Source organism: Puma concolor, chromosome D2, assembly GCF_028749965.1.
Source record: "Puma concolor isolate L17-30 chromosome D2, mPumCon1.1.hap2, whole genome shotgun sequence".
In the NCBI taxonomy this organism is placed as follows: Eukaryota; Metazoa; Chordata; class Mammalia; order Carnivora; family Felidae; genus Puma; species Puma concolor.
In genome coordinates this window covers 14,011,887-14,034,469 of record NC_141677.1, presented here as the reverse complement: position 1 = coordinate 14,034,469, position 22,583 = coordinate 14,011,887, and the positions used below count along the sequence as shown (strand labels likewise).

Here is a 22,583-nt window from a genome sequence, read left to right as displayed (position 1 = left end):
TTCCCTCCTCCCTACCCTCCCCCCGTCTCCTTCCTTCCCTCCTCCCTTCCTTCCTCCTTTTCTTCCGTCCTTCCCTCTTCCTTCCTTCTTTCCCTCCTTCCTTCCCTCCTTCCTCTCATAATTTTCTGGGAACACCGTGGGAAGAAAAGTGTGGCTGCCACATCCCCTGTTGCTCAAACCTCTAGGCCTTCTGTTTTGCTAGTCCTGCCTCCCCAAACTCACAGGTCTGAAGACACGACAAGAGCAAACATTCTTCGCACCCCGAGGAGGTTGGTGACCCCGGTAGATGGCAAGCATGAGCAGCAGGGGTGATTAGAGACAGAGATGGCATCTTGCCAAGAAATTGGAGAGCCAGTAACGATTCCGAAAATATCTGTGATCTGCCTTAAGACAACTGTATAAATAAAGAACTAAGTGACTCGACCCTTGGAGAGCTGTTTCGAGAAAACCGTTCCTAAAAACGTATCACAATCCAACTGGGCCTTGAGGACCTCGGTGCCAAGCCAAACTCAACGAGAAGATGCACAAACTCAACGAGAAGATGTTTTCCTTAGTGTGGAGTCATCGGGGGGATACGCCATGAACTTGGTCTAATGAGCAATGAAATGCTTTGAAAATATTTAAGTGGATGTGTACCGTAAAATAACGTGGAACGGGCGTCTACAATACCTTTTGAACTTTCCTCCCGGCTGTCCTCACACGTTTTACACATCGGGGGTGTTGCTGAAAACTTGAGTGTGAATCCATATGCTAAGTGGAATTAGGTTTTAAATATTCTAGGGATACTCCTGGCATGGGGGAACCCCGTATCCGTGAAGAAGCCACAGAGAAAGTCAGTACCTACACCGATGGTCTCTGCTCTGTTTGGACGTCCCCCCCGCCCCTGCCCTCGGCCTGTGAAGAGCCTTTGAGGACACGCATCAGCAGCGCCTTGCTCTCACTGAGCAGGTCAGGGGAGGAAAGGGCCGGTCCTGGGGAAGGGTCAAGGGCAGGCTGTTTTGTTCTCCGGCAGCAAAACAGAGCAGGCGAGAGGAAACCACCCAAGTGATGAGCTCTGCAGAGGACAAGTGAAGCCTGAGTCTAAACACAAACGTTGAGGAGCTCATCTCCTTGGAGCTGTTTATATTACATAACTCAAATAAACACAGCAGCGCGAGATCGGTTCCCTTGGCGAGGGCCAGGACCACAGGGCCGAGAGGCAGACAAAGGGCGTCTCCTCCCACCCCGCTCAGAAACGGGCTTCCTTAAAACAACGACCCGACTACAGCAACACTAATAACACACAGGGACACACCAGCAGGGTTTAGCAGGATACCCTGAATAAACTAGACCAGAGCCACTCTAATGAGGACCGGAAGGTGTCTTTCTTTTCTCCGGCTGAGCAACAGACCCTGATCAGAGCGAGAAGAAACAAAACTGACCCTGGAATGATTCTTTGCATTTGCAAAGGAGGGAAGCCAGTCACCTGCGGTGGTTCTCTCAGTACTCAGAGCCGCTGGCAAACAAGGGAGGACCACAGTGGCTACCTGCCCAGGCATCGGAGGGGCAGCCGACCTTCTCAGACTTCAGCCCTTCACCGCCCCGAGGCAAAACAGGGGGGTACCCCGGCCTCTGGGAAGCATCGGGCAGTTTCCATGGCATCTATGTGAAGAAGAAGTAGAAGAGGAAGAAAAAAAGAAGTTTCCAACTCGGTAAATGAGCACAGGCGCACAGGCCCGACGTCTGAACGAAATCAGAGAGCCTTGAAATTGAGAGCAGGCGAGAACCTACTGAAACCTTCTTTTTCGTCAGTGGCCTGCAGTCTCCTGGGACACAAGCCCTATCGTATGCCAGGGGACAAGAATAGAACCAAAAATTGAGAACACAGCCCTTAGCACGGGCTGATGGCATTGGTTGCCAACAGTTGCCCCATTAGTAGGCTATGGGGACATGCTAGGGAACATTTTCTCTGCGAGGCTTGTGTTTAAAAATATATCTTGCTTCAGAGCTGGCCCTAGGCGTGGCTGGGGAGTAAGAGCCTCCTTTTTCCGTGCTGAGAAGGTGCCAGTCACTCTGTGATTCACTGCCGATCCCTTACCCCTCTGAGCCTGCCCCTTACGTGCAGTGTGACAGTCACCCAGACCTCAACCCGGCCCGTGGCAAGTTAATGTTTCAGACGATTCCTGGATGGAAGCCACGCTCCAGGATTGCCCTCCCCCATGAACTTGCTGGATGCACGCAGGGCCAGGGCTGAAAGACGGTGGTCATTACGAAGGGCTCTGACCTCTTCTCACCCTGTGGATGTGTCCCTGGAGACATTTCTCTCTCCATTTCCTTATTCCCAGACGGAGGCAACAGTTCCTGCCCATGTCCCAAGGATGTTTAGAAGTCATGGCTAACGGAAATGACCGAGAAGCTCTTGGCAGATGCCCAGTTCAGAATCGCGTGCTGAATGACGGCCTCCCTCACCCACCCTCTGTACCGCATTACCTACGTGCCCTGCTCTCACCGCTCTGCTGACCGCCCTGGGGCGCGAAGCCGGTCTGCCCAGAGGTCCTGGGGTCCGCTAGAGAAGGTTCCCTTTGCGGGAACCACTGCGATCCCCGCATGGCCGAACTCGTATTCCAGGTCGGAAACAACAGGTGATAGATGAGCTGCAAAAGGCTGAAAGGCTGCCAGCATCCGGCCGCGGGCACCCAGGGCTTGGCACCCCTTCCCCCAGAGGGGGTGGAAGTGAATCAATCGACATGGTGGGGTCAAGTTTGAGTGTGCCTCGGCGAAACCCTGGGGACCTCCTTTCTTGAAAAACAACTGGGACAGGGTGACAGCTGTTCAAGGATGCCAAAGAAAAGGGTCCCCCGGGGAAACCTCCCCAGGGAAGTCTCTGCCTGCAGGAGGCTGTGAGTGACACAGAAGACAGTCGGCAGGAGTGGGCACAGCCCGGCCCGGGTGAACTCTCCGGGTGGCCAGCGATCGGAAGCACCGTGCACGTGTAAAATCTGGCGGTAACCAGGACTGCGGTGGCAGCGGTGACATTGACTATCACAGACGGTGGGGCCTATCGAACCGTAGACCGTTCTGAAGCTGTGGCCCCTGTAAGGACTTGGCTGCAAAATGGCTACCATATTGGAATCGTCACAGCTCTTTTGGCCTTTATTTATTTTTATTTATTTGAGAGAGAGAGAGAGAGAGAGAGAGAGCAGGAGAGGGGCAGAGAGAAAGAGAGAGAATCCCAAGCAGGCTCCGCACTCAGCATAGACCCCAACATGAAGCTCAACCCCACGACGGTGAAATGACCACCCAGAGGGACCACGTGACCCTCCCCGTTTGCACATGGGCCGCCGCCTCTGAGGCAGGCTGGGAGAATTCCTTGTGTGGAAGTCACCGGACTTCGATCCCCAAGACCTGGATTTGACTCTGGGATCAACCACTTCCTAGCAGTGTGAACTGGGCCACAGCAGCTAACCTCTCTGAGACTCAATGGTCCCATCGATAAACTGGAGCAAGCGATGCCTCACCTCGGGGAGGTGAGGGGCCGTCAGAGGAAGCACACAGCCCCAGGAGGTGAGATAAATCAGCAAAATCTGAATCTGGGTACAGGCGTGACCTCTTAGCTTCGGAGGCGAGAAGCCTCACAGTCACCTGGCAGGTGCGGGCGGCTGGAGGCCTCGGCCTCGGCCTTGGGAGCAGGCGTCGAGCCCTGGAAGTCAGCCTGCCCACCTCCCCCTGAGAGCTGGCAACAGGGCCGGAACAGGATCTGTTCGTCCCCTGTAATCCAGAGCATTTGCCACCAGGTTGCAGTGGCCTCTTTGACAGTTTCGCAGGTGACAGATCTTCCTCCATGTTCTCCTGGGCCCATCGCGCTCCCGACCGCAGAGGGGACGCGCCCTCTTTCGGGTCCCCAAGGCACCCCCCCCCCCCGACCCAGTGGAATCGAAGGCCCCCAAAAGAGCGCAAAGGGGAGTGCCCTGTGCACCAGGGAGAACGAGCCTCCTTGTATTCTTTCTAGATGAATCTCCGGGCCTGCAGCAGCCCAGGGCGCATCCCAGGCCTGCAGCAAACCTGTCCGCTGCGGGGCTGTCTCGACACGCTGTTTGGAAAGTCAAGATTTTCAGTGTAAACTTTGTTCTCCCTTTCCTTTCTTCAGGGATTGATTCACAGATGCGGCTTCGTGCCCCGCTTCCTCTCCACGGCTCCGGTGCCGAAATCCGAGGTCACACGACATCGCTGTCAGAACAAGTCCACGCCGCCGCCGTCCTATCCGAGAGGCCTGCGCCGGGGCGGCCTTGGCTCCTGAGCCTGCCCTGGTGTAGGGTTCTCGGTGGCACTATTTTTGGCAGATTTTTTTTTTTTTTTTATCCTTGCTCTTTATCACAAGCCTGTCGGGCAAATGACAGAGGAATTGCAAGCTTGAATGGGCTTGTCTGACAGGCCAACTTTCATCCCGGGTGCTGCTGCCTGACTTTGAAAAAGGAACTCTGGGCAGAAGAGAGTAATTTCACACTGATTCCTCGCCGTAATTTGCTTTGGGGTTGAAAACGTCGCGTTTCAATCATCCCCGCTTCGCGCCGCAGGGGAGAAGAAGGGCCACGCGTGCAGGTGACGCGTTTGCCGCGGGCCCGCACCGAGACGACTGCCTGGCTCTGAAGCAAGAGCCCTGAGACACACAGGCAGGCACGCCAAGGAGCTCTCCACCAGCCACAAACGAGTGCCTTCGGAGGAGCCCATAAGAAATGGGTTCTGGCAGAAAGAGAGAGCCGCCTAGGACGTGGAGCCTCATATCGGACACCTCCATCATTCAAGAATCCATTAGAACGTCTTTCTCCCCCAGGCCCACGTTCCGCGGAGGAGCTGGGTGGCTGTAGGCAAACCGCAAACGTAGGAGGGTCCGAGACAAGCGTGCTCAGCTCGGACAGGCGTGAGCTGGGAGGTACGGGAGGGAAGGGGAAAGTGGCGTCCAGGCCAATGACAGCTGGCGAGGCTGTGCGTGAAGCATCCGCCGGGGACAAGGACAGGGGCTCATGGGGAGGTCAGGGGATGTGGTCGTTCCCAGGTCAGCAGCAGGAAGCGGTGACTTCTCCCGCGTCATAAACCGTCCCGTCCTTCGCCACCTCTCGCCACGCTTACTCAAGGGGCCACACTGCCTGACACCTGCTGATTTTTCCTGGGATGGCTTCGAAATGGTTCACGTCCTTAATCTTGCTCCTCAACTGGATTGTAAGTTCTCTGAGGTCAGGAACCCATACCTAACCCTCTCTGCGTGCCCCGAAGCTCCTTCCTAGGGCTGAGCACAAACCAAGACTCAATAACCGCCCGGAGTCTATCGGAGACTTTCACACACCGCTGACAAAGATTCAGCGGTACTGGAGGGTTTGAGCCGGGATCAGCCAGCGTATTTCTCAGCGAACGAATCCAAGCTTGTTCTCAGTGGGACATCAGGCTATTGACGGTCTGTCCAGCCAGACTTTTGGGCCTTCTTGGCCATGCCTCACATGCTGTAGACTCCAGCTGTGTGGAACCGAATGCTCTCAGCGCCTCTGTGCCTTTGCACAGGCTGATCCCTTGGCCTGGCTGCCCTTCCCGCATTCTTCCATCCGTGGACTTGGCATTTCGGCTCCAGGTCAACCCGCCCCTTCCCGCAGGGCAGCCAGCATCCCTTGGGCAGAGCTGGTGAGGCCTCTGCCTGTGGGTCCAGAGTACTTTCCGGAGGCCTGACAGGACAGGTGGCCTGGTGGCCCTGCCATCCGGTTAATGCTGTCTGCCTGCCCGATCTGCCCCCTTCGTCATCTCTCAACTTTGGCTCTCGGCGCAGTGCCTGGCACTTGGTAAAGGTTTATCGAATGAATGTGTGTCCCGCATTTGGCCTATCATGGCGATGGCAGTCAGGGCCCAGCAGGTCATGTGGGGACACGGCAAAAGACGTGAGACCAAACGAACGCTTCAGAGGGAAGCAAGGCCCTGGGGCCCTCCCGATAAGCTGGGGCACCTGGGACCAACCCCCAGCTGTGAGGTTGGGGGAAGTGACACTTGCTTCCCGGAGCCCCAGCCTCATCTCGGGACCTCACTCCACCTTGTGGGGTTTCCAAAACGTCATGCAACCTTCTCATGGCCTTTAGTGACACGGCCGGACCGGGCGATTATTCCTGGTCTCCAGCGATGGGTGTGGGGTGTGACCAGGCAGCAGCAGTGTGTCGGGCGGAGAGGGTGGTGTTACCCCTGGATGCGGGGGAGGTGGCGAAGATCGTGGACTCCAGCCTGGCCTCACACCCAGCCCCCACCCCTGCCCCGCCGTGCGACACGGTGGGAAGGCCTCAGCTTCCCCGCGCATAAAGGGTGAAGCAACCCCCACGGGGTCGTTCAGAAAGTCGGGCAAACGGACGCGTGTGAGCATCGAGGGGGATGCCCGGCACGTGACGATGGCTCCTGAAAAGCCAGCCCCCGTCATTTGGAACCGGAAGATGAGTGTCACATCTGGCTTTCTCCACTTGCAGGCTGTGGGACCTGAGTGGGTCAAGGTATCTTACCTCTCCACTCACATTCTCTGGTTCCTGAGAGGAGGGCGGGACTGCTGCCCTCACTGACTGTCTTGAGACGCAAGGAGATAGTGGGAGGGAATGTGCTTTGCAAGCCACGCGTTTTCCTGGGGTAGCTGTGAGTTGCCTGTGCGAAGGCATTGAGAGGTGAGGAGACCTTGGAGATCCTGCCACCTGAGAGCTACCCCTTAATGGAGACAATGACCATCTAGTAACCAAACTTGTAATTTCTGTAAAGCGCATGCTTTGACAGCCACCTGGGGTTGGGGGGGGGGGAGGTCTATTAGCGACCCGTAGGCAAAACTGTGACTCTCCCAATGCAAAGTTCGAGTCTGAGGGCCCACTTGGCTGAGCCACGGTTCCCAGACATGTAGTCAAACATTATTCTGGACGTGTCTGTGAGGGTGTATCTGGATGAAATTAACATTTAAATCATTGGACTCTGATCCAATGTCCTCTATAATGTGGGTGGGCCTCATCTAATCAGTTGAAGGCCAGAATTGAACAAAAGCCTGACCCCCACCCCCACCCCACACACACACCCATCCCCATGCAAGAGGTAATTTTGCCAGCAGACTGTCTCTGGACCTGAACTGTAGCATTGACTCTTCCCTGGGTCTCTAGCCGGCCAGCCTACTCAGCAGACTTTGGACTTGCCAGGCTCCATAATCACCATAATTGTGCTAATTACCTAAAATCTCTCTCTCTCTCTCTGTCTCTCTTACACACACACACACACACACACACACACACACACTGTTGGTTCTGTTTCTTTGAAGAACCCTAATATACCCATAAACATTTGGAGTCCTCAGATAGCTTTAAACTATAAACTCTAACAGCTCCAGTGAACACAGATTTCCCAGGGAGGCCAGTTTCAAACACTAGCCGATCCTAAGCATGACTTTGTCCTGCCTCGCCTGTTCCCTTCCATGGAAACCACACATGTCCCCTCCTTCTGCTCCCTGACCGCCCCCGGCGCTTACCCAGGAGACCCTGCATGGTGTCCCGTGCTCTCTCAAGGGAACCGTGACTATAATAAAATCTTTAAAATTTCTCAGTCTCTCTCTGTCTTCACCTGCATCTGGTCTTTCCACACCTCACCCAAGGTCATGTGATAAAACAGACAGTGACTGCAGCCCAGCCCTAGGGGAACCGTGGGCCAGCCTCCAGGGATGGGCAAGTAGGTTATTTGGCCCCGTCACGTGATGCCCTGCTAGATGCCAAGGTACCACACTGTGAGATCGAGGGCTGACAGAGAGGCAGTCCACTTCTCAAGCAGCCTGGGCCAAAAGAATCGTTCCTTGCAGAAAACAGCAATCATCATCCTCATATAAACACGATCTGGCCCTCCAGAGAGCCTGAGTGAGCCATGTCCCCAAGTGAGAGCAAATGTGCGTCCAGAGGAAGCGTATTTACCTGCTCGCTCAGGACCCACAGCAGCCTCGGCGCCCTGTCCCCCGTTCCTGTCTCTGTTCCTCAGGGCGTGTTCCTGAAGCATCTGTGTCTGAGAGCTCATTCACCTCACCTGCGGGGAGAGGAGGGCGGTGACCTCCCAGGAAAGAGTTAAATCCCCCTGGGTGACTCATAAAGTCACAGAATCGTACAATTACAGAACCTGAGAATTTCAGAGCCTGGAAGGGAGCTAACGGGTCATCAGGGTCCAACACCCCTCATTTTGAGAAGGAAACAAATAATCCCAGCTGAAACAAAGACGCCCCACTCACCTGCAGTCCCTATTATGGAGTCCCAAGCGAGGGCTAATTTGACCGTGGAATCGGAGAACAGCTTTGACCTGCAACCAGAGTTCATTTGGTGGGATTTCTCCTGACTGAGTAATTGATGCAAGGGTGCATCCCCCCTCTGTCCCGGTTAATCTGCCTATTGTCCCTGTCCATCTATCCCACACCCCACTAAGAACCGAGGCAGGGACAGGAGGAACACAGCTTTGGTCTGCTCTCACTTCCTCCTCCTCCTCCCTTTCGGTTCTCCTCTCCGACTGAGGCTGAAGATTGAAGAGTTGTGGGAGCCGGCTCAGCCCAGGGGCGGGTGTGGAAGAAAGGCCAGCAGCGGCCAGTGTCACGGTGGCATCTTTGAAACTCTCCGAGTCACTCACACGCCCGCGGTTACAGGCAGGACTGCTTGACAGAGCGGATGTTAGAAGGCACCTGATGAAGACACCCCAAATAATAAGGGGCTGAAAACAAGCGCATCTCTGGTCTTCAGGATGTCTTCCGATGCCAGGACCGGGGGGCCGCGGGACGGCACTGAGGATAAACGTAAATGAACCACCGTCATTGGGGGCCGTGCCTTCCCCATTCCCCATGGCCAGGAAAACTACCCACCAGGCCCCTGCTGGGGGTCACTGAGTTAAACGCGACAGCTGCTTATGAAAGGGCCTGGGTGAATCCACGAGATCAGTAATGACGCTGCTTTTTACAGGAGCTAAGAGAAGGGCAATTAAATCTTCCGCTTCGGGCCATATAAACTGATCTCCACAGGAGGGCAAGAATTAATTTAACTCCAAACACACAGGCCCGCCCAAGCCCTCCGACAGCCTTGTATAATGGACCCAGCGCATGGCGGGGAAGACAGAGGGAAGGCAGCAAGATTTGTTCCAAGCACCAGGTATTAGCCAGCACACAAATCAGGAGCTTGAACTTGATGGGCCTCAAGGCTGATCCAGTGTGGCAAATCCTGGGCTTCTTACGGCTTCTCTCCGTACTTGGTTTATTACACACAATCTGTACAGGGGCTGTTTCCACACTTAATGGCAATCCTGAATCACTATCTATTTCCCATCTTCGCCTGCAAAATAGCAACCCAGAGCGAGTGCTGCACCATAAATACTGGGCCCCATAAAGCCACTGCTGTATAGATTTGCCTTTTTGTGCGTGTGTGTCTGATTCACTCGCGCTTTGGCCGCCTTCCAGGCTCTAGGAGAGGAAAAAACCATCCCGAGCATCCCAACAGCCTCATTTTGATCTGTGATACTGAGCAACTCATTTCCACTTCACAGGCTCTGCTGAGCTGTGCCACGGAAAGACAAATCCCAGACGTGGAAGGGGCGGGAGGCGGGGGAGGGGGAGGGGCCGGCGGGGAGGGAGGACGGTGGAGGGGAGGGAGGGAGGGAGGGAGGGAGAAGATGAAAACAGAAAAGGACCGCATTTATTAAGCTGTTTTTCTTTTGGTGAAAAGAAGCATTTATCAGTGATTTCATATATCATGTGAGAGGTGGCTTCCTGCCAATTTCCAAGAATCCAAACAACCCACTGACATCATATGCTAAATATAGCTCAGCCTTTGCTTTAGGTGAATAAATAATGCCGCTGGAAAGGAATAGGTTCTCTTCAGTTACATGTTTATTATGATCAGGCTGTCAGGCTTGTGTAATCAAGAGAATAATGCCCGGTTCCAAGGAGGGATTGTAGGCTATGAACTCTTCAAACAGTTTCGGGAGGGGAACGATAAAGCCCCATTCTGATGGACTTTCCAGGTGGCCAGCTGAGCCTGGCCCTGAGAGGGGAGGTGGGGGATTCAGGTGTCGCGGGTCTTCAAAGCCCTGATGAGAGCGTGTGCGTGTTCCCATGTCTGCCCTGTCCTCTGAACCAGCAAGGAAAGGTGGCTGATCCCTCTGCGGGAAATGCACAGAATGAAGACATTCAAAGGCACGGGTGTGGTCCCGAGCTTTCCACGAGGCTGGGGTGGAGGCGAGCGGGAGCTGGAAAAAGAGCAGGATGTGGTAGGTGGGAAGATGGCCGAGGAAGGCCCTCCCTGTGTTCTGCGGGCCTTCGGGTAAGGGGGCTCCCCTAAGGGCGTCTGGAGATCCTACCCCACTGCCCTCCGGCCTTTGATTCCACTCCCCTGGAGCTTCCGCGCTGTTGTGTCAGAGCCACCTGAAGAATCAAGGTTTCTAATGAGCCCCAGAGACGCTGGCCTGCCCCGAGCTCACCCAGGCTCGTGCAGGACAGAGGGAGCCACGCTGAAGGGCTTGCACGTACTTGGGGGAAAGCGAGCAGCTGTAGGGAGAAGAAAGGACAAGAAAATCAGCGCCGAGAGATAAGGAGACTGTGAATCAAAATAGCTGCTGGAAGGTGTTGGATCTCTACTAACATCTGCAAGATTTCTCTTCACAGTCACGGATACAATAGAGGTGGTTACTATGGAAACGTGAAAAGCGGCAAGGGGAAGGGCGAGGGCTGGAGAGAAAGAGGAAAGAGGAAAAGGCACACAACACTTTTAAATCATCAAAGAGGGATACGACGGCACTTTCCATCTCCGTTAGGAGAATGGAAGTTATTGAGCCCAGGGAGCGGTGAATACTACGCGGGACGGGTGGGGTCAGGCACTCGCAGACACTGTGATCCCTTCCCCCACCCCCGTAAGCCCGGGCTTTGAACCTGCTCCCCTGCGGTTAAGATCACCCACCGGAAAAGCATTTCGGGCCGGTAAACTCGGCTCCGTGGGGTTTGGCCACGGCCTTCCATAACGACCTTGGAGAGATCAGGTCATTTCTCTGTGCCATGGTTTCATCACCTACCTGCCTCCCAGAGAGGAATGACGAAGCACTTTGCTCAAGAGAAGAAATGATGGCGCAGTTTAAGGGCACGAGCATGACGGAGCCCCCAGCGCGGCCCGCGGGGGGCCAGGAGGGCTGCACGGGCCCACGCCGCGACTGAGCCTCCCAACTTTGCTTCCTTTCGGGGCCGGTGTTAGTGGCACGAAAGCGTTTTCTGAGGCTGAGGAGAATTTTAACAAGCCGCTTACCTTTTATCCAGAATTCGCAAATACACTCCCCTAGACACTGGTGCTCTCCGATGTAAATATAATGTGAACCGCAGAGGCCGCTTAGATTTTCCTAGGAGCCATATTTAAAAAAGTAAAAAGAAAGAACATCAATTGCTCTATACCCTCAATATATCTAAAATGCAATCATTTCAGTATAATCCATATAGAAATCATCAGTGAGGTATTTTATATTCTTTTTTTTTTCCATACCAAATCTTTGAAATCTGGTGTGTGTTTTATACTTGTAACACATCTCAATGAGCCACGTTTCGAGGGCCCACTAGCCACAGTGGCTACTGCCTACTGTATTGGACATTGCAGCTCTAGAATTTTCTATCCTATGAGGAACACAGAGAGGTAAGAATACAAAAGAGGTCCATTTTGCTAGGACGCTAAATTCTAACTAATTGCCTTGTATCACTATTGGAACAATAAACACACACACACACACACTTCGAACAGGTGGTCAGTCTCGAATATTCCTCTTGGCCGTTGAACAGTGAACATTCTGTGATTAAGATGAAAGTTGACGGGCCAGTGAAATCACACAGACTCAGCTCAAGCCACGTCTCTGTCACTTCCTGAGTGTGACTTTCTGAGTTTTCCCCAACCATACAATGGGAATTAGTGAGGCCGCCCAATCGCTTTTCGGAGTAAATAAGATAATGCCCAACGCAAGACCCAGCGCGTAGTAGGTGTTGTTAGGGCAGCTCACTTCCTGTCCCTGGTCTCAGCGCTAGTTTACCAGTCCGCCCTGGACCGTCTACTCTTCTCCAGGCCTCTGTGAATGAAGAAACTAGAACTGTGCATGTCTTCGCGTGCGGGAAACCACTGGAGGTAGAAAAAAAACACCGTAAGGATGGACATCGACTTATTCCACGAATTCAGCGCAAGTAATAGCTGGGTGTTTTCCCAGCACTGAAAGACACGAAGACTAGCCATTCCAAGTTCTTCTTGGATGGCCGTGGACTACACGGCAAGAGACTTAGGAAAGGTAGTCAAAATACATCCTTCAGCTTCCGTGCTGTGCTGTCCAATACAGTAGCGACTAGTCACATGAGGCTATTGAAACTGACATTAGTTAAAACGTAAACGTTTTATTTTCTTGGGCACACTCTCGCCACATTTCAGGGGCTCAGCGGCCCCACGGGAAAAGGGGCTGCCGGTTGGACTGTGCAGGCACATTTCATCACAGAAATGCCACCCTGGGGATTTCAACCATTCATTCACTTTGCAACCAAATATAAAACTCAGAGAGAGTAGGACATCGTGAGCGAGCCAGTCGAAAGCCAGACGAGATGGGTTCAATCCTGACCTCAGCACTTCCCAGATAAGTCAACTTACGTAAGTTTCTTAACCTCTCGGTGCCTCCGCTTTATCATCTGGATAATGGGGACCATGTTAGCGGAACTTAATTCAATGGGGTGTTGTCACTTAAGGACAGAAAGGCACGTGAAGTGCTTCCCACAGCTCCTGGCATGATGTGAGTGCTCAACTCACATTAGCTATCAGGACTAATTACACCATATTCACTACTTCCCAACATAAGGGAGGGTCGGGATCATGCTTAAAGGTGAAGGTACCCTTGATTAACCCAAAAAAGCTTCCCGGAAGAGGTAATCCCTTGAGCCGTGATTCAAAGGGAGTCCTGCAAGCATTCAAAACCCTCGGTGGGCATTTATTGAGCATTTACTGAGTATAAGGCGCTGTTACCGATGCAGAGATGATACGAAAAGCTCCCTTCCGCCCAGAAGTCCTCAAGGAGGACAAAAAATAGTGTTGATATGAGCAAGGGCCATGAAAGACTTAAGCACTGAGTGCCAGGTGAGCCTGGAGAGGGAGCCTGTGACTGAGCTGCTGAGACTTCGGAGGGGTGGTCCCTGAGTAGACCCTTAGAGGGCTGGCAAATGGCAGGCAGGTGGAGGGAGGCAAAGCCGATGAGTGGCCGGGCCTTACTCGGTGACTAAAGTCACCCGTCCCAGCCTCTGAATCTCTAGGGACAGTTAATCAGCCTCTTGCTGGCTAACAAGACAGACTCCAGCCTGTGCACGAGCACCCCCTATGTGGACAGAGCCCCTCAGGAGTAAGGGGAACCACCCAACACCACCCCCAGCCCTGGGGCCCGCCTGACTGCCCACCTCACTGCAGAGATGGGAAAACGGGGAGACGATCAAAAACGGCTCGACTCTAAGACAAGTTTGAGCACGAGGAGTCCGGGCAACTCGCCCCATTATTATTCTGGTCACCGTTCATTCTTTCAAAGTTGGAAGTTTTGCACAGACACCAATGTTTCCTCTGAAAAGGGCCAGCACGTCCCTGAAGGCCGCCGCGGGGGTCAGGATGGGCCTGTTTGTCTAGTATCGACAGGCCGACGTGCCAGGCTGCTGCCCCCAAGGGCCGGACCGGTGTGCCAGTCAGGTACCGACAGCCAAGTTGGAAAGAAAAGTCAGAAGAGCAGGTCTGTGGGGGCTGGGAAACTCTGAGGCTGCCGACCGCCCTGGAATATCAATGGGCCTGCACAGGCCTGACAGTCAGGAGGCGGGAGGCCAGACCAGCCTCCCTGCAGGCCTCTCCCAGCACCTGGGGCTCACACCCTGGAGATTAGGTAACTGGGGTCCTTAATGGGTGACGGCTTGAGCCCACGACCTTCATTTATGCCCCAGGATGGAAACACTGCATCTCCCCTCAGGAATTCTGGTTTCTTCCCTGCTTTCTCCTGTTCTTGCCGGCAGCCATCAGAGGAGGAAGAGGCCTTTCCAAAGATCTGGGCCTCCTGATGTCACCCAGCGTCCAGCCTCAGAGAGAGAGAAATGACAGGAGACGCCCTGAGGGTGACCAACCAGCTAGGGTCGTCTGGAACCACCATTAGTTTTAGTACAGTAAGGCCCTCAGTCCTGGGCCAACTGGGACAGTGGGTCCCTTGCCTCTCGTCCAGCTTCCTGCTTGGCCCTCAGGGCCCAACTTGAGGTACTGACTGAGCAGCAAACATAGTTAGAGACTTCCATGAAAGGATTGGGCTTCCTCTCCCAACAAAGAGCTCTTTATGTTCTAGTCAGCGAAGGAAAAGCCTGCCAAGGCCGTTTACGCCCCTGCCTCAGCTGCCTGACCAGGAAGAAAAGTTGGTCAGGAGACTCAGAGGCCAGGGGAGAAAGACCGAGCGGCCACACCGCACAGTGAGAGCTGCCTGAGGTGGGTGCCTGGTGCCCTGCCCTGCTGGCGACCACAGAGTGTTTGAGCTTCGGGTCATCAGAGGCCCGGATAGGGAAAGGGCACAGGAGGAGACGGCCGGGCATCACGTCCAGATCCCTGCATGTGCGCGCAGGGATGCGCTAGTAAACGTTTAACGGGTCCTCTAGGGTGGGGGGGGGCACGGTGGAGCCCAGAGTAGCATTTGCCCATTTCTTTGGTGTAAACGTTTCACGGCTGATTTCCAGCCACCAGTGTGATGCCGCTGAACACAGAATGTGAAGAGATGCGCGTAGTTGGCCGTGACGAGCAGGGCCAGCTGTGTCCCTATGCTGTGCGCGTGGTCTGGCTGTGCCCACTGAGCGATACGGCCAAGCCCTGCACTGGGCGACGGAGAGGAGGCTGTCACTTCATGCCAGGGGGAGGGCGGGAGTTCCCAGTGCCTTCAGCGGCACCAGGAACCTAACTTACTCTCTGTTACTTGTAAGCGTGTTTCGGGAAACAGGAGTTATAAGGGACCAATTCCGAGGACATGGGTGGGTCTATTGGTGGCTGCTGTAGGATCCATTCTCTAGCAAGCCAAGGGAGAATCAGATCTGCAGTTTTCTATGCAAACGGTAGGGAATGCACAAAGTAGTGTGATACTCCAAAAAACAAAAAAACAAAAACAAACAAACAAAAACTAAAAGAAAAGCAATTATTTTTCCTCACCACTAGAAAACGCTGTTTTTGTGGCTCTAACCTAGAATCAATTCTTAAACCCCTCTTTTGTATAAAGCATAACTTGTAGTAAACGCCAAGAGTGTCGTTCATTTCACTTAATGATAAATAAAATGATGTTTGACCAATTTGATGAAGACAGTAAGTCAAACTTAGATGTGCTGGCATTTGATGTTGCTGAAACCACAAATCTTACTGAAAAGCTTTCTGCATTTGAAATATGCCAAGTGCAAACAAAATTTAGGAGCGAAAGTAAAGTTAAATATTTAATGACATAATTAAGTCTTATTAATGGTATGTTCTTTATTTTGCGGATTAAATATTCACAACGATTATCATCTCTTTCATCTTTATTACTTAAGCCATGTGTTTTTCATAATTATTTGTTAGGTATTTTCATTAACATTTGATGAATATTAATAGTTAAAATAAAAAACAGTTTTTATTTCTGTTGTAATGACTTTACAGGGATAATAATATATAACTAAATGTTTATCGTGTGTTCCACTTGCTAATATTTAGATCACTGGTTTTGTTGCCACCGAGTGGAAACGTGGAGCACTATGGGTGACAAATGACAATCGCCACAGTCTGCCATTATTCTTTATTTATTTATTTAATCCACTATTCTTAATGTAGCTTCTCTGTGGGACTAATATGAATTGCAAACTTACACATAAAACTCATAAGTAGTGTTTGGGGTTTAATCCTTCTCTGGTGTTAGTGATGGCTTGCCTCTCAGACATCCTAATTTATTTCCCATTTTTACCCCATTTTCCTCACCATTTTGGTACATCAGCGTTGATGCTGCTCTGGCGCATTCTCTCTCCGTGACATTGAAAGCTCAGACCCCGTTGGGGCGCCCAGGGGGCTCAGTCGGTTAAGTGTCTGACTTCCACTCAGGTCGTGATCTCACGGTTTGTGAGTCAAGCCCCGTGTTGGGCTCTGTGCTGACAGCTCAGGGCCTGGAGTGTGCTTTGGATTTTGTGTCTCCCTCTCTCTCTCTCTGTCCCTCCCCCACTTGTGCGCACTCTCTCAAAAGTAAATAAATAAACATTAAAAAAACAAACTTAGACCAATAGCCTCTGAGATATTTTCCTTCTGGCACAAAGGGCCAGGGTTTTCCATCCTGGACAATATGAAGCAAATGCACGTGGCTCTCCTAATTTTCCAATCAGGCAGTATTTGCAGAGAGCAAACAGGAGCGGGTCTAATCAACATGACGGCATAAAATGCATATGGCGACCATCGCTTCCGTCACCAAGTGTGGCGGCCATATTGCCATCAGCAACACACCCGAGAGAGCCCGTCGCTTCCGGGCAGCCCGGGAACTGCATCTTCCCCACCCCCACCTCCGGTTCCCACACCGTGTGCTGCTGACCCCCTTGAAGGCTTTCTGAGGCTTACGTGCATTTTCCCTGGGGATGACCATCGGGGAAAGAATGGTGATGTATTCTGGCCTCACGGTTGGGCCCGCAACCACAGAAGCCCTGGTCCAGGTCCCTGCTCAGCATTCTGGGACCAGCAAGGCAGGCACCAGGGTGCAGACAGAGTCGTGCCAGTTAGGACACGGTGTCCTTTGGCTTTCCTCGCACAGCCTTTCCTCTTCTGCAGAAGGCATCTGCATTTTTAAAGCCACAGCCTGTTCTCGAGAGCTCTAAGCAGGAGTGAGGAGGGCTTCTAGCCAATGACAACCTACAGGTAGTTTATGATTTCAGTTTAGGAGAACCCGAATTCATTCCATTTCCTGAGAACCTACCACGCTCGGCCCTTTTGGAGGGCTCTTTCTGCCTCTCCCGAAAACCCTGCAGAGAGGAAGAGATTGCCCCATTTTTATGGGGAGTGAGGTGAACACCCTAAGGTCTCACAGCTGGTGATGGGCACAGCTGGGGTTCTAAGACACAAAGCCAGGACTCTCTGGCTCAGAATCCTGTGCGAGTCGACACTACCTCCCTCGTCAGCTACTCGTCTCTGTGGCTATATAGGACACGCGCTCCAGAGAAATCTCATTGTTAAGAAAACCTGAATACAGCCAGGCACAGGGAAAGGAATATGTGCCACCTTATTCGTGATGTGCAGGAAGAGAGCATGGGTGTTTCCTGGCCCCACTGCCCTTATGCGTGCCAACTGTTTGGCCTGGATGGGAAAACACCGTGCCCTGCTCTCAGATCTGTACGTGTGAGAGCTGGTCTCCAGCTAGACTGTCTTCAGCGCTCTGAGAAGCGGCCAGCCTTAGGTGTCCCCGTGTCCCCCCCCGACCCCCCAACAAACCGGTCCTGGAGTATCTAAAACTCACACTTTAATGTCTGCTTAAACCATTTTCATTAACAAACGTACCAGTTCAGGATGCCCGGGTGGCTCGGTCGGTTAAGCGCCGACTTCGGCTCGGGTCATGATCTCGCGGTCCGTGGGTTCGAGCCCCGTGTCGGGCTCTGTGCTGACAGCTCGGAGCCTGGGGCCTGCTTGGGATTCTGCGTCTCCCTCTCTCTTTGTTCCTTCCCCACACGTGCTCTGTCTCTCTCTGTCTCTCAAAAATAGACAAACATTAAAAATAATAATAATAAATTTTTTGAAGCGCCAGTTCTGGTGATTTCCACTCATGGATCTCTTGCTGTTGCCGCTAAGAGCCTGGCTGCACGTGGGCAAGGCTGCCAAAAGCAAGTCACGATATAAGACAGGCTCGATTCCCACCACACCCCCGGGGATACATCTCCCAAGCGACACACGGGCCTCAGTTTCCCCTTCCTGCTCTGAGCACATGGAGAAGAAAGCCCGTGTGGGCTCAAAAAGGACAAATATGGAATTTCTGCAGCCCAGGGTGAGCCAGCCGGCTCGGCCGCACGCAGTGACGTCAGGCTGCCCCTGGCTCTCGTCTGTAATGTCTCTCCTTGTCGAGCCCGCGATGTGACCATTGTTTATTACCTATCGAGCCCCAGCACCATATTTGGCTCTGCACACAGGATTGATAGATTCTTCCTGTCACCGGCCTCACTCGGGTGGCAGGGCTCCAGGCGTCCTCCCCACCTTCCTCTCCTCCTTCCACCTTCCAGAATCCCAGAGACTCTGAGCAGGCCTCCCCACCGCCGCTGCAGACCCCTCTGAAGAAGCTGTTTCTGGAACAAGAGGGAGCTGATGACAGATCCTCAGTTGGCCTCCGAGCTCCGGACCCAGCCAGCCCGGTGAATCCTCCCTGCCATGGAAGCTGCTGACAGTGGTGGGGACTTTCCGGGATCTTCCCCCTCCCCACCTGCCTTTAGCTCCTGCGTCTTTATTGGACAGAGGCCTTGAGATTCATAGGCCTATGATTCACAACATCTGGTGGGGGAGGGGAGGAAGCTGAGACCTAAGGGCCGTTTACACCCCCTGATGGAAAATAGTCCAGTTTGGACTGTTTTGGAGTGGAAGTGACACCGACCTGGAAACCAGGGTCCCGTGGTGAGTCAACGGCAGCTTCACGGTGACTCCATTTTGCATTTTGGCCCCAGAGAATTGTGGCATCGGATCAGGAAGGATACTTGGGAAAGCCGAAAGATGGGGAGGTAGAGGTGTGTCAGTCATGAGACTGGGAAGCCCGGTCCTTGCTCTGTCACCAAGTATCAGTGTGACCCTGGCGCTGAAACTTACTACTCCCCGTCACTTGAAGGTCGGGCTCACTGTAACCAACCCAGTGAATATCTGTCTCAACACCTGAAGGTGAAGAGAGGTTCCAGAAGCTCCCGCTGGGGGTTGAGAGTCTGAAGTTGCAGGTGGAGGAGTGAGCCATGCTGAGCAGGCAACGCATTGCAGCCCCCCTCCCCGCCCCCGCCGTGTTGTTTAACCAGCGACACGAGCCCCTCCCCAGACCTACGAGTCTCACTGGCCGGTGGGGGGTTGGGGTAGCTCTTCCACACCAGCCACTCTCCAGTCCTCTGGCACAAGCTGGGTGACCCACAACTCAAACCAATTCCGACACCAACTGACCCCACGATCCTGCCCCCATATCGGACACTGGCTGTTCGCGGGGTCCTGGGGTTACCTGTACCTCCACCGGCTGACTACAAGGTCAGTGCGTCCTGCCACCTGCCCTCAGGCTCAGCAATTCATTGGAAGGACTCACAGAACCAGAAAAGCACTGGGGTGCCTGGGTGGCTCAGTCGTTAAGCATCCGACTTCGGCTCAGATCACAATCTCACGGGTCATGAGTTCAAGCCCAGCTTTGGGCTCCGCACTGACAGCACGGAGCCTGCTTGGGATTCTCTCTCTCTCTCTCTCTCTCTCCCTCTCTCTGTCCCTTCCCCACTCGTGCTCTCTCTGTCATATATAAACAAACATTACCAAAAAAACCCCCCAAAAAACAAAAAAGAAAAGCACTAAGAATACAGTTTATCACACAGGGTAGAAATGAACAGCCAGATGAAGCAGTACATAGGGCAAGATCTGGAAAGGTCCCCAGCGCAGAAGCCTCTTTCTCCATGGAGTTGGGGCACACCACCCTCCTGGCACATGAGTGTGTTTGCCAGCTCAGAGGCTCCTCTGTCCTTGTCCTTTAGATTTTATAATGGAGGCTTCAATAAGTAGGCATCGCTGATTAATGATTAATGGCATTGGCCATTGGTGATTGAACTCAATTCCCAGTCCCTCCCCCCTCTCTGGAGATCGAGGATGAGGTGGGGTGGGACTGAAAGTTCCTACCCTGTAATCAGGTGTTTGGTTCCTCTGGGAGCCCTCAGGAGTCACCTCATTAGCATAAACTCAGGTATGGTCAAGGGGACCTTTATAAATAACATTCCTGGGGTGCCTGGGTGGCTCAGTCAGTTAAGTGTCCACCTTTGGCTCAGGTCATGCTCTCACAGCTTGTGAGTTTGAGCCCCGCATCGGGCTCTGTGTTGACAGCTCAGAGCCTGGAGCCTATTTTGGATCCTGTGTCTCCCTCTCTCTCTGCTCCTCCCCCACTCATTCTCTGCCTCTCTGTCTCTCAAAAATATAAATAAACATTAAAAAAATAATAAAATAAATAAGTAACATTCCTATCACTCAGGAAATCCCAAGGGTTTTATGAACTCTGTGCCAGGAACCAGGGACAAAGACAAAAATATACATTTTTTTTTTTTTTTTTTTTTTTTTTTTTTTTTTTACTATATCACAGGTAGACAGAAATATAAATGCATGTGGCAGGTGCTGCAGAGAACTGAGAGCCCCGCCTGCTAACGGGAGGCTACAAAGCGGAAGCGGTCCTCGGACCAGGTTGCGCTTGGAGAGAATCGTATCCGCAGAGGCTCACTATGGCTAGGACACGTGGGATGTTTGAATCCTGATATCCGTCCGACCTCGGACAGGACACTTGCACCTCAGAGGCTCAATCACTCCATCCGTAAAAGGGGTTATAACTGCAACACTTCAGGGGTATGATGGGAAACGAGACTCGTTAAGGAGAAGCTTAAGACCGTGCCTTGCACATACTAAGCACTCGGTACCTTTAAGCTCGTACAGCGAGTGAGGATGATGATGACGAGTAAGGAAAATTTCAAGGGGAGTCGGAGAAATCGTGTGGCTGAAGCACTGGGTATCGTGGCCCCAATTACCTCACGATCCGCGAGACATCTGCTTACTCAGGCAACTATTCACAGACCAGCAGACAACTGGCTCCCAGACAATTGCTTAATGGTCCGTGGGGTGACCTGTCCTCCTTCACGCTGTGGGAACCACAGGGCTCCCCTCTCTGTAACAGCTTCCTGGAGGCCTAGAAATTTTTGCCTAGTTTGGCTAGCACGGGATCCAGATTTGACGATGCCCCGAATGAGAAAAAACTAATTTTTGCAACAACAGCCGTGAGATATTTGTTAAACAAAGCAAAAACGCTAATCAAAACAGGAGAGAGAGGGCCAAGTTTTCCTGAGGCGGTCTTCCAGCTCCTGGGAGATAGGCCTCAAAACAGGGCCGAGGGAAGCTGGTGTCGTTTGTGCCCCAGATGCCTCGAGGGAGGGCGACGGGGAGACCCAAGACCTGGAGCTGGCTTGCTCATCGTGGGGCTCACGGATCTCGGAGGCCCTGGGGTGGTCTTGAGAGTGTGGCCGGCCGAGACCTCGGGGCCGAGCTGAGGTGAGCCCAACATGGGGGACACATGGACAGCTCGTGCCCCCAGTCCACCGGGGAGGCCACCTCAGGCCGTTGTTTCCTTTGCACCACGCACCACCCCCAGGCACTTCTTCCCTCTTCCTGCAAAAGAAACATCCAGTGCCCTGTGTTGAGTCTCAGGGCTGGGGTGGTCTGTCATCCACATCTCTCCAGTGTCTGGGCCCTCCTCTGCAAGCTCAGGCTTGAGGCGCAGGGACGGGAGCTCTGTCAGGCCTTATGCACAGCTCCTCTGTGATCAGCGCTCCCAACATGTGGGCTGGGACCGGAGAAAACCCATCCACAGACGAGCTCACTGCTGCCTCTCAACATGCCGGCCGTTTGGGGCCTGGTGGTGCCATCTGTAGTCTCCTCAGCCTGCAGTCTGCCTGAGGTCTCACACGAGGGCCCCTGACTACAGAGAAAATGAGATGCTCTCTCACACACACCTCTGTGGAGAGAGGGTCATCCCTCTCTCTCTCTCTCCCTCCTCCAGCTGGAGGTCCTCAAGAAGCAAACACTTAAGGTCTCCCTTTGGGGTTCGCAATCATGGAGGCCGGGCACTTACCATGTTACCACCTGGCAGCTCCGTCCAGAAAGTGCCAACCCCACGGGTCACTCCTGGGGCCCGGGGCCAGCCAGAGAGGCCACGTGGAGCTGCATTAACTCTGGAGGGGTTGTGGGAGGGAAGTTTGGGAGACTCTTTGGCACAGATATCCAAGCCAAGTGAATCTTAAAGAATAAGCAGGAGGGAAGATGATGGAAGCAGACAATAGATAGGACACTCCAGGCCACACACCATAGGAGCGAGGAAACTGAGGTGAAAACGTGCCGCAGGTTAGGGTGACTTCATGGGCATTTGACCCAAAAAGTCACACAGGCCTTGTACTTGGGGCTTAATGCTCTGTGGCTGCCATTTTGAAATTCTTCATTTTGTTTTTTTTTTATGTTTATTTATTTTTGAAAGAGACAGAGACAGAGAGAGCACGAGCAGGGGAAGGGGAGAGAGAGGGGGAGACACAGAATTCAAAGCAGGCTCCAGGCTCTGAGCTGTCAGCACAGAGCCCGACTTGGGCCTCAAACTCACAAACGGCGAGATCATGACCTGAGCTGAAGTTGGACGCTTAACCGACTGAGCCACCCAGGCGCCCCTTGAAATTTTTAATCTTATCCTTGAATTTTTGCTTTGAACAAGGGCCTGCTGTTTCACCGTGTTCTGGGTCCTGCTATTTATGGACCTACCCTCCTGGGGTCCAGGACATGACAGGAAGTTTGGGTTTGAAGTGG

General features: G+C 53.1%; 2 long non-coding RNA genes across 7 annotated transcripts; one reads left to right on the top strand and one right to left on the bottom strand.

Annotated features, from left to right (window-relative positions):
• Positions 1 to 24: 24 nt before the first annotated feature.
• On the top strand, positions 25 to 7,569 carry LOC147575797 (uncharacterized). The gene is made up of 2 exons (XR_015241571.1): positions 25 to 3,543; positions 4,127 to 7,569. It is a non-coding gene; the product is annotated as an uncharacterized LOC147575797 (long non-coding RNA).
• Positions 3,161 to 21,966, bottom strand: LOC147575796 (uncharacterized). 6 transcript variants are annotated; one of them, XR_015241567.1, is made up of 4 exons: positions 18,622 to 21,966; positions 11,280 to 17,727; positions 8,240 to 8,680; positions 3,161 to 8,040 (listed from the first exon to the last, which is right to left on the bottom strand). It is a non-coding gene; the product is annotated as an uncharacterized LOC147575796 (long non-coding RNA). The 6 variants fall into 6 exon arrangements; XR_015241565.1 differs by lacking the exons at positions 3,161 to 8,040; positions 8,240 to 8,680 and adding exons at positions 9,857 to 10,233; positions 18,129 to 18,319 and having other exon boundaries at positions 10,465 to 17,727; XR_015241566.1 differs by lacking the exons at positions 3,161 to 8,040; positions 8,240 to 8,680 and adding exons at positions 9,857 to 10,233; positions 10,465 to 10,711 and having other exon boundaries at positions 10,941 to 17,727.
• Between the last annotated feature and the right edge of the window lie 617 nt (positions 21,967 to 22,583).